General features: G+C 45.9%; 1 protein-coding gene across 2 annotated transcripts in view; it reads left to right on the top strand.

The window, feature by feature from the left end:
- ca9 (carbonic anhydrase IX) overlaps nucleotides 1-14,181 on the top strand; it is a 92,945-nt gene that overhangs the window by 60,737 nt on the left and 18,027 nt on the right. The gene's annotated exons all lie outside the window — the stretch shown is intronic.

The raw sequence follows: 14,181 nt of genomic DNA, 5'->3' as shown, positions 1-14,181 counted from the left end.
ACGAAATCTCCTGCATTTACAGTAAAATTCTGTAAATGGCTTTGCTTCATAGCACTCCAGTGGATTCCCTTCATATCCTGCTGCCTGAAGTCAAAAAAAAAAGAATGAGACTTACCCTCTTGGCCCTCCATGGCACTGAGTTTCCCTGGCGAGGCTAACACCAGGCGTCGACCTCACGATGCAAAGTTAAAATAAAGTCAGGGTCTGATTGACGGCAGACTCAATGAGGCTCTCAGCTGCTTGGGGCCAAGGCCTCGCTGACTGGCCAAAACACACCAGCTAAAAAGGCTCTTGGCGCCAGGTCGGCCCGGACTGGGCACTTGGTCAACACCACAATTGGTCCAATATGCTTCAGCGGTTGGGCGGTGATCACGCTATTGCTACAGGTTATGGCAGTTTCATGTTAATGGAGGTGAAATTTACTCGTACTTATTAGTGGGGCCTGCAGCAGCAAACCCCCAATCTGGCTCAATTCCCCAGCGGAGGTCAGGGAGCCTGTCTCCAACATGCTTATGATCCCCAAGGGCAGAGTACAATGGCACCGGGGTCTTACAACATTTACCTTGACATGAGGCAGGTAAAGACACACTCTGGTTCATCGGAGAATCGAGGTCCATTTACGGGAGTTGTCCTTGATACGAAAGCCAACTAGACCAGGGCGTTGAAATGGTGGCAGTGCGCAATTCACCGGGCCCTTGCTAATTTAGCCGGTGTGTTTTGGCCATCCAGCGAAGCTCTGGCCCCGAGCAGCCAAGAGCCTCATTGAGTTTCAAATGTCTGGTGTCAATCAGACTGTGACTTTATTTTAACTTTGCATTGTGAGGTCGATGCCTGGTGCTAGCCTCGCCAGGGAAATTCGATGCCATGGAGGGCCAGGAGGCTAAGTATCATTCTTTTTTTGACTTAAGGCAGCAGATTATGGAGAGAACACACTGGTGTGCTATGAAGCAAAGTCATCTGCAGAGGTTTCCTGTAAATGATGGGGATTTTATAAGAGAATCATAGAATGGTTACAGCACAGAAGGAGGTCATTCGGCCCATCGAGCGCATGCCGGCTCTTTGCAAGAGCAATCCAGTTAGTCCTATTCACCTGCTTCTTCCCTGTAGCCCTGCATATTTTTCCCTTCAAATACTTATCCAATTCCTTTTTGAAAGCCACATTGAATCTGCTTCCACTACCCTTTCAGGCAGCGCATTCCAGATCATAACTACTCGCTCCGTAAAAAAGTTTTTCCTCACATCACCTTTGGTTCTTTTGCCAATCACCTTAAATCTGTGTCCTCTGGTTCTCGACCCTTCCACCAATGGGAACAGCTTCTCTTTATTTACTTTTTCTAAACCCTTCATGATTTTGAATACTTCTATCAAATTTCCTCTTATACATCACTGCTTTAAGGAGAACAACCTCAGCTTTTCCAGTCTATCGACGTAACTGAAGCCCCTCATCTCTGGAACCATTCTAGTAAATCTTTTTTGCACCCTCTCTAAGGCCTTCACATCTTTCCTAAAGTGCGGTGCCCAGAATTGGACACAATGGGCTCAATTTTACAATGGTGGTGGGTTGGCAGCAGGGGGTAAAGGTGCGCGTGGCAAACCTGCATGAACAAAACTTACCGTTTCCAACATGTTGATTGCTGATGATTAATGTCCTCTCCGGGTTTCACGCCCGGCAGACAATCTGATTGACAGGCTGTCTGCCGTCAGGAGCTGCAACGCGAGGAGTGGGGGGGAGCGAGAAAGAGAGAGAGCGAGACGTCATCCGGCACTGGAATGGAAGATCGGGGGGGGTGCAGAATGGAAGATCTGCCACTGGACTGAAAGACCGAGGGTGGGGGGGGGGGGGGGGAGAGGGGAAGATCGGGGGAGAGAGAGGGGAAGATCGGGTGGGAGAGGGGCAGATTGGGGGACATCAGGGGGGGAGAGGGAAGATTGGGGGGGGAGAGGGGAAGATCGGGGGTGGAAGAGGGGGACATCGGGGGGTCATGGGGGTGTTGAAGAGGGGGACATCAGGGGGGTGAAGAGGGGGACATCAGGGGGGTGAAGAGGGGGACATCAGGGGGGTGAAGAGGGGGACATCGGAGCGGGAGACATCGGACATCGGAGTAGGGTGGAAAGGTAGGTTCATTTAGTGTTTTCACTTCCTTCCATGGTTTTTTATTTATTTAGTTTCTTTTTCCCTGATTCGGCCCTTCATGCCTGGTTTCACCAGGTGTGAATCAGAAGCGGTGGGCAAGCCGCCCAGGTAAGTTAAAAATCATTCTAAGTACTTAATCTGTCACAGGTAAAGTGCCTTAAGTACCTCAGTGAGGTACATTTGGCTCTTTAACTGTCATCCCACCGGCTTTAATTGTCGGCGGGACTTCCGTTTTCGGGTCGACTGCACGCACACAGGTGGGTCCCTGGGAAACTCGGAAGTCAGCCCCCAAACAGGATTTCTGCAATTTTTGGAGCCGCCCCGCCCCCAACGCATCTTCAATTGCCTCCTAAAATACCCCCAATACTCCAGTTGTGGCCGAACCAGTGTTTTATAAAGGTTCAACATAACTTCCTTGCTTTTGTACTCTATGCCTCTATTTATAAAGCCCAGGCTCCGGTATGCTTTTTTAACCGCATTCTCAACCTGTCCTGCCATCTTCAAAGATCTGTGCACATATACCCCAGGTCTCTCTGTTCCTGCATCCCCTTTAGAATTGTACCATTTAGTTTATATTCCCTCTCCTCATTCTTCCTACCAAAATGTATCACTTTGCATTTCTCTGTGTTAAATTTCATCTGCCACGTGTGCGCCCATTCCACCAGCCTGTCTATGTCCTCTTGAAGTCTAACACTATCCTCCTCACTGTTCACTACACTTCCAAGTTTTGTGTCATCTACAAATTTTGAAATTATGCCCTGTACACCCAAGTCCGAGTCATTAATATATTTTTTAAAAAGCAGTGGCTCTAGTACCGTCCCCTGGGAACACCGCTGTATCCCTTCCTCCATTCCAAAAAACAACCGTTCACCACTACAACATCAACCGCATTGCTCTCATCAACCCTCATCAAATCTACAGTAAAAGAGGAGGTTCAATTTCAAAATTTGCAGATGACACAAAACAAATCCCACTAAAACCAGGCAAGTGTCGTGTGCGTGGATCCTTGTCAGTGAGAGTAAATCCATGGAGAGTCACCTGCTCCTTTAATAATTAGGAGCTTAACCCAAGAATTGTGAAATGCTTGAATTTTCTGATTTTTTTTGTACGTAAGTACAACGTAGGATGGGATACAGAGTACAGTTTGCACAGTCTGTTACCACAGTATGTAAATCAGGCAACACACCCAGTTATTTCAAGGTAAAGGTCAGGTCCCTTATAAGTATTATACAAATTATAGATTCTGAGTCATAGTTTTGTAAAAGTGTAGGAATCATGGGTCATTTTCTCATTCACACCTTAATAAACTGTACCTGTAAGTAAATGATTTAGGAAAGTGGGCGTGGAAATGCCTTAATATGGGAACAAAAATTAAATGATTGACTTATCATTCAATTTCCCTTTAATTACTACTGTAAATAATCAATGACTTTATTACTTTTAACTACTGATTGGACAAATCTACCCATTAAGGTTATAATAACTGGCAGTAGTACTAGTAGATTATAATGTGCTGAATGGTGATAAATGGCCAGTAACTGAAACCTAAGTTACTTTCTGCTGTAACTTCAAGAATATGCTCACTGATGGCCTACTGAGTAACGGCATTGTCTGGTACAGCACTAAAGGAGTGATTCTCACTGCCTGCCTGCACAGCAGTTAAATCACCCGAGGGACTTGCCCACCGAGGTTCTGCTCTCTTCCTGCAGCTTCTGATTTTACCCGGCTCTTCTGAACAAGTGGGAAGGACCATTGGCAGAGTCCTTCTTTAAATATGCAGATCGGGCTCCGATTGTGTCACTGGGGCCTGACTGATAGTTTAACGAGAGGCCTCCACGGGGAAGTCGTTGTCACTTTCCTGCCAGGCAAACCTAGCGGGAAGGGGAGTCAGGGCCAGAAGTCTTTCCAGAAGAGTGCTCCTCCAGCCCCACAAAGAAAGTTTAGGCTTTCCCTGTCCCAGGCTTCCCCTCCGTTCCTGTTGCAAGGCCCTCCTCAGCCTCTCACTGCAACTTACCTGAGTGCCGGGGACCGTTCCTTCAGTCCCCAGCAGCGGCCTCCTGTTGCCCGATATTCCAGCCGGGCCAACCGGCCAGCTGCCGCTTCCTGCCGGATTCGGGCGGGAACCTTACTGGGGGTTAAAATCTCCCAGGCCTCACGCTGCCAAGGCCAGGATGTTTGCTGCCCACCTGGACCCCCCACCCTTCACGTCTCCTGCCCCAATTTAAAATCGAGGCTTAAGTCATACATGCCAGAGGTGCGAAGTTCAGTTCCTGGTCTGTGCTGAGCCACCTGATTCCAACCACAGCAGTAATTGCTCTAGTCGGCTTCATCACATCAGAGCTAAGGAAGGGAGAAATCCGCCAGGATTTCCATTGCCGATTGCTATCCAGTGACCCCTGTTAGCAAGGGAATGTCTGGACATTGTGTAAGAACAGGATCTGTCATGGCTGCTGATGTTATGTAGCCTGTTGGTGCCTGCTGTTAAGCTCATACCTGAAGATTGGACATTTGGACAAGGAATGGGGGGTAATGGGGGGTGGAAACTGACAGCATTAATGGAACCACACCCCAGCAAGAGTCAGGAGTGAAGGGATGAAAATTTAATTTTAAAAATAGCAGAAACACTATGCCAGCACAAGTGTGATGGAGTGGAGTCCCCATCTGCACATACAGAAAGACACAGACCCCATCTGAAATTGCGGGGACAGGGTCATTTGTACAGCTGGGGCAGGTGCATCGTGCTTGCATGGATACTACAGCAGCGCCTGCCCCCATTCGCCCTTGTAAGGTTTGAGTGGCCCATAGCCACTCCGCCTGAGGTAGGGTTGCCAACTCTCCTGGATTGCCCGGGAGTCTCCCGAAATGGGGCATGATCTCCCAGGCTCTACTGTATTTCCACAGAGCTGGGAGCAGCTGCAGCAATGTGGTAAGTAGGAGCAGCACTGGGAGAGAAGCAGTCAGTAAACGGGTGAGTGAAACGTGGGGACTTTACTGTGGGTAAATAATGAAAGATTGTTTCCACTGGTGGGCAAATGGGGAACAAGAGTATGGAGATCAAGGATTCTCACTGGAAGAACCATAGAGTTATACAGCACGGATAGAGGCCCTTCGGCCCAAGGGGCGAAGGGAGAAGAAAAGGTTTTGAACTGAGGGCTATTAGACCGTGGGATGCTTCACCACAAGTGGCTATTGAGACACATCATTTTAAAGGGAATGGTATAAATATTTGAAAGGGAGGAATATAATAGTTTCTGTGGAGAATGGGGTTATAAACGCCAGTGCTGAATGGCCTCCTGTGCTGTAATTTCTATCATTCTATGAAAACTCTCCTTTATGAGCCCGAGCCCAGGGAGTGATTTAGAAATGTTGACGCTGAGCTGAGTTTAGAACGATGTGCCCTGTGAGAAGTGTCCCGAACAACGAGCCCACCTCCCTTTGGTGAAATTGCTCGGTTTGGTTCAGGTCGGTCGGTTTTGACGTGTGAAGTTCAAGTACAGATTGGCTCTTCACACGGAAGCTAAATCCAAACCAGAGCCCAGGGAGATCGGGAGAGAGATCGGACCTAATAAAAGTGGCATTGACTGGGGAGCCTGACCGCAACTTGTGCAGCGCAGGGAGATTCTGGCTGTAGTTATTGGGTGAATATCAGTGGGTTATAGGGTTGCTACTAGTTACATGTAGTTTATCGGGGTGTTACACCTATTATTACCAGTTTCATATAGACTATCTGTGAGTTATTGTATTACTGTTAGTTATGAGAGGAATCTGAGTGTAACCAGTGTTGCTATTAGTTATCAGTGTAATTTCAGTGAGTTACTATTAGTTATTGGTGGAATCAAAGTTCCTCCCACCTCTAATTCCCCTCTGCGAATCCCTCCTCCACCTTTGGTTTCCCCTCTTCCCCGCCCTCGGTTTCCCCTCTTCCCCGCCCTCGGTTTCCCCTCTTCCCCGCCCTCGGTTTCCCCTCTTCCCCGCCCTCGGTTTCCCCTCTTCCCCGCCCTCGGTTTCCCCTCTTCCCCGCCCTCGGTTTCCTGTCTTCGTCTGCTCATGGGTGGCCTCCTGGCTCTCGGAACTTCTTCCACAACAGTTGCTGACGTGAAACCACAAGCAAAGATACTCAAGTACAGAGGACCCGACTTTTATATGGTAAGTGCCTTTTCCACCACTCCTTGTGGGCCAGGAGGAGCAGGAGTGCTCCCCCCGGTCCCTCAAGGAAGCCTTCTGCCTCCCCCCTGTCGAACGTGATCTCTTTCTTCCCCCCTGCCACGTTTGCCGACCTCCCCTCCACAGCCACAATCGCCTCTCTCTCTCCCCCAGCTCCAATGACCTCTCTCTCCACCCTGCCACGATCACCGACCATCTCCCCTCCCAATTGTTGGGGACTATAGTGTGTCGGGTCCAAAATGCATAAGGGGCCCAGTTGCAACTACAGAATTTCTAAACCGCAGAATGGTAGGAGGGAGCTCCTCGGTCACAATTCTATACTAGATGGGTTCCTTGACCAGGAGGAGGTACTGAGCAAAGGGAGAGAGGGAGAAAAATAGGTAGTTGAGTCTCCCTGAGCTATTCTGGCCCCTCTTCTAGCTGTCGGTTCCACAGTATCATTTGTCACTCACAAGAGATGATATTTTTAACATCTCATTGTCGACTGTAACATGCCACCTTTATATAGTGCCTATATAATTATACAAGTTTCAGAATGACACACTGTTACAGTTTTATGATGCGGTTTATAATGAGTTATTCACCTTGAAAATGCGGCACTCGCTGATATAGATCTTTACATCAACAGTTAGGGGAACAGACAGGCGTTTCTGTGGCTACAGATGTGATTCCAGGATGGTATGTTGCCTCCCTGGTGCCAGGGTCAAGGATGTCACTGAGTGGCTGCAGAACATTCTGGGATGGGGGGAGGGTGAACAGTCAGAGGTCGTGGTCCATATCAGGTACCAATGACATAGGTGGAAAGAGGGATGAGATCCTGAAGGCAGATTTTAAGGAGCTAGGAAAGAGATTAAAAAGCAGGACCTCAAAGGTAGTAATCTCCGGATTACTCCCGGTGCCACGCGTTAGTGAGTATTGAAATAGGAGGATAGAGCAGATGAATGCATGGCTGGAGAGATGGTGTAGGAGGGAGGGCTTTAGATTCCTGGGGCATTGGGACCGGTAGTGGGGGAGGTGGGTTGCACCCCAACAGGACCGGGACCAAAATCCTCGCGGACAGGTTTGCTAGTGCTATTGGGGAAGGTTTAAACTAACTTGGCAGGGGGATGGGAACCTGAGTGTAAATTCAGAAGGAAGAGAAGCAGAGCTGGAAATGGAAGGCAGAAAATTAGTAAGTGAGCTTGGAAGACAGAGGAAACAAAGGCCGGACAATAGACAACAAAGGAGTTTGGCAGTGCTTAATGGTATATACCTCAATGCAAGGAATCTAGTGAATAAGGCAGATGAGCTGAGGGCACAGATAGACACATAGAAGTATGATATCTTAGCTATTACTGAAACATGGCTTAAAGAGGGGCAAGAACGGCAGCTCAACATACCTGATTACAGGATTTTCAGACGAGATAGAGAGAGGGGGATAATAAAAAGTGGTGTGGGGGGGTTGCAATATTGGCTAAAGAAACAATTACAGCCATGAGGAGGGATGATATGTTAGAAGGATCATCAAAAGAGGCCGTATGGGTTGAGCTGAAGAACAAAAAAAGGGAAAGTCACACTGATGGGAGTGTTTTTTCGACCCCCAAACAGTCAGAGGGAGAAAGAAGGGCAAATATGTTTTTTCAGAGAAATGAAAAAACAACAGAGCAGTAATAGTAGGGGATTTTAACTATCCTAATATTAACTGGGATACAAGCGGTGTAAAAGGCATAGAGGGTGCAAAATTCTTAAATTGCATTCAGGAGAATGTTTTTAGCCAGTACGTAGCAAGCCCAACAAGACAGGGGGCTGTTCTGGACTTAGTTTTAGGGAATGAAGCTAGGCAAGTGGAAGGAGTATGAGTAGGAGAGAATTTTGCTGGGAGTGATCATAATTCAGTTAGATTTAGAGTAGTTATGGAAAAGGACAAAGATAGAACAGGAGTAAATGTTTTCAATTGGGGAAAGGCAAGTATTACTAAGCTGAGAAGTGATTTAGCAAAAGTGGACTGGAAACAGCTACTTGAAAGTAAATCAGCGTCAGAGCAGTGGGAGGCATTCAAGAGGGAGATAGTTCAGAGCAAATATGCTCCCACAAAGAAAAAGTGTGGCACTCCCAAATCTAGAGCCCCCTGGATGTCAAGGAGCATACAGGGCAGGATAAGGCAAAAAAGAGAAGCTTATTTCAGATACCGAGAGCTCGATACTGCAGAAAGCCTAATAGAAAGTGCAGGGGTAAAATTAAAAAGGAAATTAGGAAAGCAAAGAGAGGGCATGAAAGAATATTGGCAAATAAAATCAAGGAAAGCCCAAAAATGTTTTATAAATACATAAAGAGCAAGAGGATAACTAAGGAAAGAGTAGGGCCTATTAGAGACCAAAAAGGTAACCTGTGTGTGGAGGCAGAAGATGTGGCTATGGTTCTAAATGAATACATTGCATCTGTCTTCACAAAAGAGGTGGACGATGCAGAGATTGTAGTTAAGGAGGAGGAGTGTGAAATATTGGATGGGATAAACACAGTGAGGGAGGAAGTATTAAGGGGATTAAGGGGATTCTTGAAAGTAGATAAATCACCAGGCCCAGATGAAATGTATCCCAGCTGTTAAGAGAAGCAAGAGAGGAAATAGCGGAGGCTCTGACCATCATTTTCCGATCCTCTCTGGCTACAGGCATGGTGCCGAAGGACTGGAGGATTACCGTTGCTTAAAAAGGGAGAAAGGGATAGACCGAGTAATTACAGGCCAGTCAGCCTAACCTCGGTGGTGGGCAAATTATTGGAAACAATTCTGAGGGACAATATTAATCGGCATTTAGAAAGGCACAGATTAATCAAGGGCAGTCAGCATGGATTTGTTAAGGGAAGGTCGTGTCTGACTAACTTCATTGAATTTTTTGAGGAGGTAACAAGGAGGGTCAATGAGGATAGTGTATTTGATGTAGTTTACATGGGTTTTAGCAAGGGTTTTGACAAGGTTCCATGTGGCAGACTGGTCAGAAAAGTAAAAGCCCATGGGATCCAAGGGAAAGTGGCAAGTTGGATTCAAAATTGGCTCAGTGGCAGGAAGCAAAGGGTAATGGTTGACATGTTTTTGTGACTGGAAAGCTGTTTCCAGTGGGGTTCCGCAGGGCTCAGTACAAGGTCCCTTGCTTTTTGTGGTATATATCAATGATTTGGACTTAATTGTAGTGGGTATGATTAAGAAGTTTGGAGATGATACAAAAATTGGCCATGTGGTTGACAGTGAGGAGGAAAGCTGTAGTCTGCAGGAAGAGATCAATGGACTAGTCAGGTGGTCAGAAAAGTGGCAAATGGAATTCAATCCAGAGAAATGTGTGGTAATGCATTTGGGGAGGGCAAACAAGGCAAGGGAATACACATTAAATGGGAGGATACTGAGAATTGTAGAGGAACAGAGGGACCTTGGAGTGCATGTCCACAGATCCCTGAAGGTAGCAAGACAGGTAGATAAGATGGTTAAGAAGGCATATGGGATACTTTCCTTTATTAGCCAAGGAATAGAATATAAGGGCAGGGAGGTTATGCTAGAACTGTATAAAACACTAGTTAGGCTACAGCTTGAGTACTGTGTACAGTTCTGGCCACCACATTACAGAAAAGATTTGAGTGCACTAGAGAGGGTACAGAGGAGATTTACAAGGATGTTGCCAGGACTGGAGAATTTTAGCTATGAGGAAAGATTGGATAGGCTGGGGTTGTTTTCTTTGGAATGGAGGAGGCTGAAGGGAGATTTAATTGAGGTGTATAAAATTATGAGGGGCCCAGATAGAGTGGATTGGAAGGACCTATTTCCCTTAGCAGAGAGGTCAATAACCAGGGCGCATAGATTTAAAGTAATTGGTAGAAGGATTAGAAGGGAGCTGAGGAAAAACTTTTTCACCCAGAGGGTGGTGGGAGTCTGGAACTCACTACCCAGAAGGGTGGTAGAGGCAGAAATCCTCATCGCATTTAAAAGGTGCTTGGATGTGCACTTGAAATGCCATAACCTACAAGGCTATGGACCAAGAGCTGGAAAGTGGGATTAGGCTGGATGGCTCTTTTTCGACCGGCACAGACACAATGGGCCGAATGGCCTCCTTCTGTGCCATAAATTTATATGATTTTATGATCTATTTTCTGTTGAAGAAAACAAAGTCATAATTTTTTTAATTGATAAATGAATCTTTTGGCAGAAAGTAAATAATCGATTTCCTGTAACGGGTTTGATTTACTTAGAACAATTTTGAAATATGAATTTTTTAAAAATTTAAGCAAGATTTTTTAACAACATAAAATATATCCTGCTCTTTTACAATCATATTTACAATCAATTTACAATCAAATTTTACGGCAGAGATTGATTGCCATTTATTTTTGAAATTTGCAGCAAGAAGATTTTTTAACACCATTTATTTAATATATTTTGCAATATATTTATAGCACCTGCAGCAAAATGTTTTCTTCCTTTCTGAGCCCAGTGTGTTGAAAGTATTACAACAGGAATTTGGATTATAACATAAAAGAATTGTAACAAATTAGTTAAAGGCATTGTATGATTTTTTTCCCAGTAATTCAAATCATCCTCCTAAAACAATAAATATGAGATTTTATTGCACTTTTAGCCAACATTATGAAATCTGACAATGCATGTGTTGCCATGCCAATGTGTTATGCGTAGACTGGCAACACACAATGGTTCTATACTTGGTGATTTCCAATTTCCCATTCTGCAACAGGATAACAGGAGGAGGTGCAGTCACTTCTAAAATTATTTTTTAAGGAGAGAGGAAGAATGCGTCGGGATAGATTTTAACTCATAGTGCGTTTCCAACGGAAAACGGCACTGGCAAGTCAATTTCCCATCCGCCCGCGGCAGAATGAGGCTACAACGGTTTTAACCGCCAGGCCTCATTAACATGCCACTGGCCGACTTCCTGACAGGAAGTAGACAGGAAGCAGTTATCGGCCTCTGGAAAACCGAGCAGCCCTCAGCTGCCTGCTGCATGAAGGTAGGGGTGGGGAAAGAGGTTCTGAGAGGGTCTTGCGGGAGGGAAGGAGTCATCCAGGACAGGGGAGGCCTAAGTTTTCCTTGTGGGTGCCGGAGGAGCATTCCTGCTCCTTCTGGAGTCATAGAATCATAGAATGGTTATAGCACAGAAAGAGGCTATTTGACCCGTCGAGTCCGTGCCGGCTCTCTGCAAAAGCAATCCAGCTAGTCCCACTCCCCTGCCCTTTCCCCATAGACCTTCAAATATTTTCCCTTCAAGTACTTATTCAATTCCTTTTTGAAAGCCACGATTGAATCTGCCTCCACCATCCGCTCGGGCAGTACATTCCAGATCCCAACCACTCATTGTGTAAGAAAGGTTTTCCTCATGTCGCCTTTGGTTCTTTTGCCAATCACCTTAAATCTATGTCCTCTGGTTCGTAACCTTTCTGCCAATGGGAACAGTTTCTCTCTATCTACTCTGTCTAGACCCTTCATGATTTTGAATACCTCTATCAAATCTCCTCTCAACCTTCTCTGCTCTAAGGAGAACAATCCCAGCTTCTCCAATCTATCCATTTAACTGAAGTTTCTCATCACTGGAATCATTCCAGTAAATCTTTTCTGCACCCTCTCCAAGGCCTTCACATCTTTCCTAACGTGCAGTGGCGAGAACCGGACACAATACTCCAGTTGTGGCCAAACTAGTGTTTTATAAAGGTTCATCATGACTTCCTTACTTTTGTACTCTATGCCTCTATTTATAAAGCCCAGGATCCCATATGCTTTTTAACCGCTTTCTCAACCTGCCCTGCCACCTTCAACGATTTATACGCATACACCCCCAGATCTCGCTGTTCCTGAACCCCTTTTAGAATTGTACCCTTTAGTTTATATTGCCTCTCCTCGTTCTTCCTACAAAAACATATCACTTCACACTTTTCTGCATTAAATTTCATCTTCCACATGTCCACCCATTCCACCAGCCTGTCTATGTCCTCTTGAAGTCTATCACTATCCTCCTCACTGTTCACTTCCAAGGTTTGTGTCATTTGCAAATTTTGAAATTATGCCCTGTACACCCAAGTCCAAGTCATTAATATATATCAAAAAAAGCAGTGGTCCTAGTACCGACTCCTGGGGAACACCACTGTACATCTCCCTCCAGTCTGAAAAACAACCCTTCACCACTACTCTCTGTTTCCTGTCACTCAGCCAATTTCGTATCCATGCAGCCACTGCTCCTTTTATCCCATGGGGTTCAACTTTGATGACAAGCCTGTTATGTGGCACTTTATCAAACGCCTTTTGGAAGTCCATATACATCACATCAACCGCATTGCCCCTATCAACCCTCTCTGTTACCTCATCAATGGCCCAACAATGAAACCATAAAACTTACCTTTGGTGGCCTCTTCTTCTGCCCAGTTGGTTCTGACTGGCCTTTACCTGGTGGGAAAGCTGCGCTGGTTTTCCCGCTCAGGCCGGAGTTAAAATTGCAGTTGGGGCTTGATGACATCATGGAACCCCGGATCTGCATATTTGAAGAAGGACCCTGCGGGCTATGGGTGGGCGGTTTAGCCAGGATCCTGAGTAAAAATCGCAGTCAGTCAGATCAGAGTGGTTTTCCAGTGAGTAAGTAAACTGGGCGATTTATAACTGCCCACCTGCCTGGTTGCTGCCAGGTCGGGATGGTTAAAATCACCCAGTTTATTACTTCTAGCCTGATTTTAGGGCAGCCTTAGCAAAACAGTTATCTGCAAGTATAAATTGCTCAAGTGTGGTGCATGACAGGGAAGGAGCAATGCTAAATAAGGATGTGCATGGATCCTGGTCAAGGAATAACTCAAATAGGAGTGGTAAAGGAAAAAAGCCAGAATCAAGCATTTGGTTTTAAGATACTACTTGTTATCGGATGGTGCATTATGACTTAAATTCTGACAAGCCACAAGAAGTGTAGATATTGGGACTGTAACTAGGATTTTTTGCTTTTGGTGATATCCGATGTAAATTTGACATGGTGGGCTTTGCATCTGCCCAATTTCATAGAGTCATAGAGTTATACAGCACGGATAGAGGCCCTTCGGCCCATCGTGTCCGTGCCGGCCATCAAGCCCTGTCTAATCTAATCCCATATTCCAGCATTTGGTCCGTAGCCTTGTATGCTATGACATTTCAAGTGCTCATCCAAATGCTTCTTGAATGTTGTGAGGGTTCCTGCCTCCACAACCCTCTCAAGCAGTGAGTTCCAGACTCCAACCACCCTCCCTGCCATTGATCCCAGTGAGTTTCTTGGGGTCAGCCTAATTAACATGTTTCAGCTGGGCTCCCAGCATGATTCCTACCTGCACCAGGGAACCTGCCTCAAACGAGGTTGCAAAATGACTATGACAGGCTATGACTCCCCGCAGCAATGTACCGAAGCTGGCTGCCTGTGGGGCAGTATTGCCTGAGGGCTCTTTTCTTTAAAAAAAAGTTACATTTCACTGGGCATGGCATGAATTGATTCCAATCCTGGAGAGGGACTTAAATGTTAAAGTGGGTTCACTGGACTTAGCAATGCTGGACACTAGTGGCATTCTTTCCAGGATTTCAGTTCTGAAGAAGGGATAAGTGAGAATAAAGTTCCAGGTAGGAAAAATACAATGAAAATAAGTTGGTGTGTGAGCAGTGCTATGGCGGTAATGACAAGAAATGAGACATAAAACATCAATCAATTATTGCTGCCTAATTCAAATATTTGGATAGGTATATTCACATCCACCATCACTTCCAGCAGGAAATCCAAGTAGTGGTGACGTTAAGCAGATTGGTTCTCCCAGTTTATCTCTCACCCCTGTCTGCCTACCCCAGAATCATCACTAAACTGGCGGAAAGGGAGCAGAAAACCTTCCCTCATCCTCAATTGAGTGTATTGTTC

Source organism: Heptranchias perlo, chromosome 1 (genome assembly GCF_035084215.1).
Source record: "Heptranchias perlo isolate sHepPer1 chromosome 1, sHepPer1.hap1, whole genome shotgun sequence".
In the NCBI taxonomy this organism is placed as follows: Eukaryota; Metazoa; Chordata; class Chondrichthyes; order Hexanchiformes; family Hexanchidae; genus Heptranchias; species Heptranchias perlo.
The sequence above is the reverse complement of the archived record's forward strand: the minus strand, read 5'-3'. Positions and strand labels throughout refer to the sequence as shown.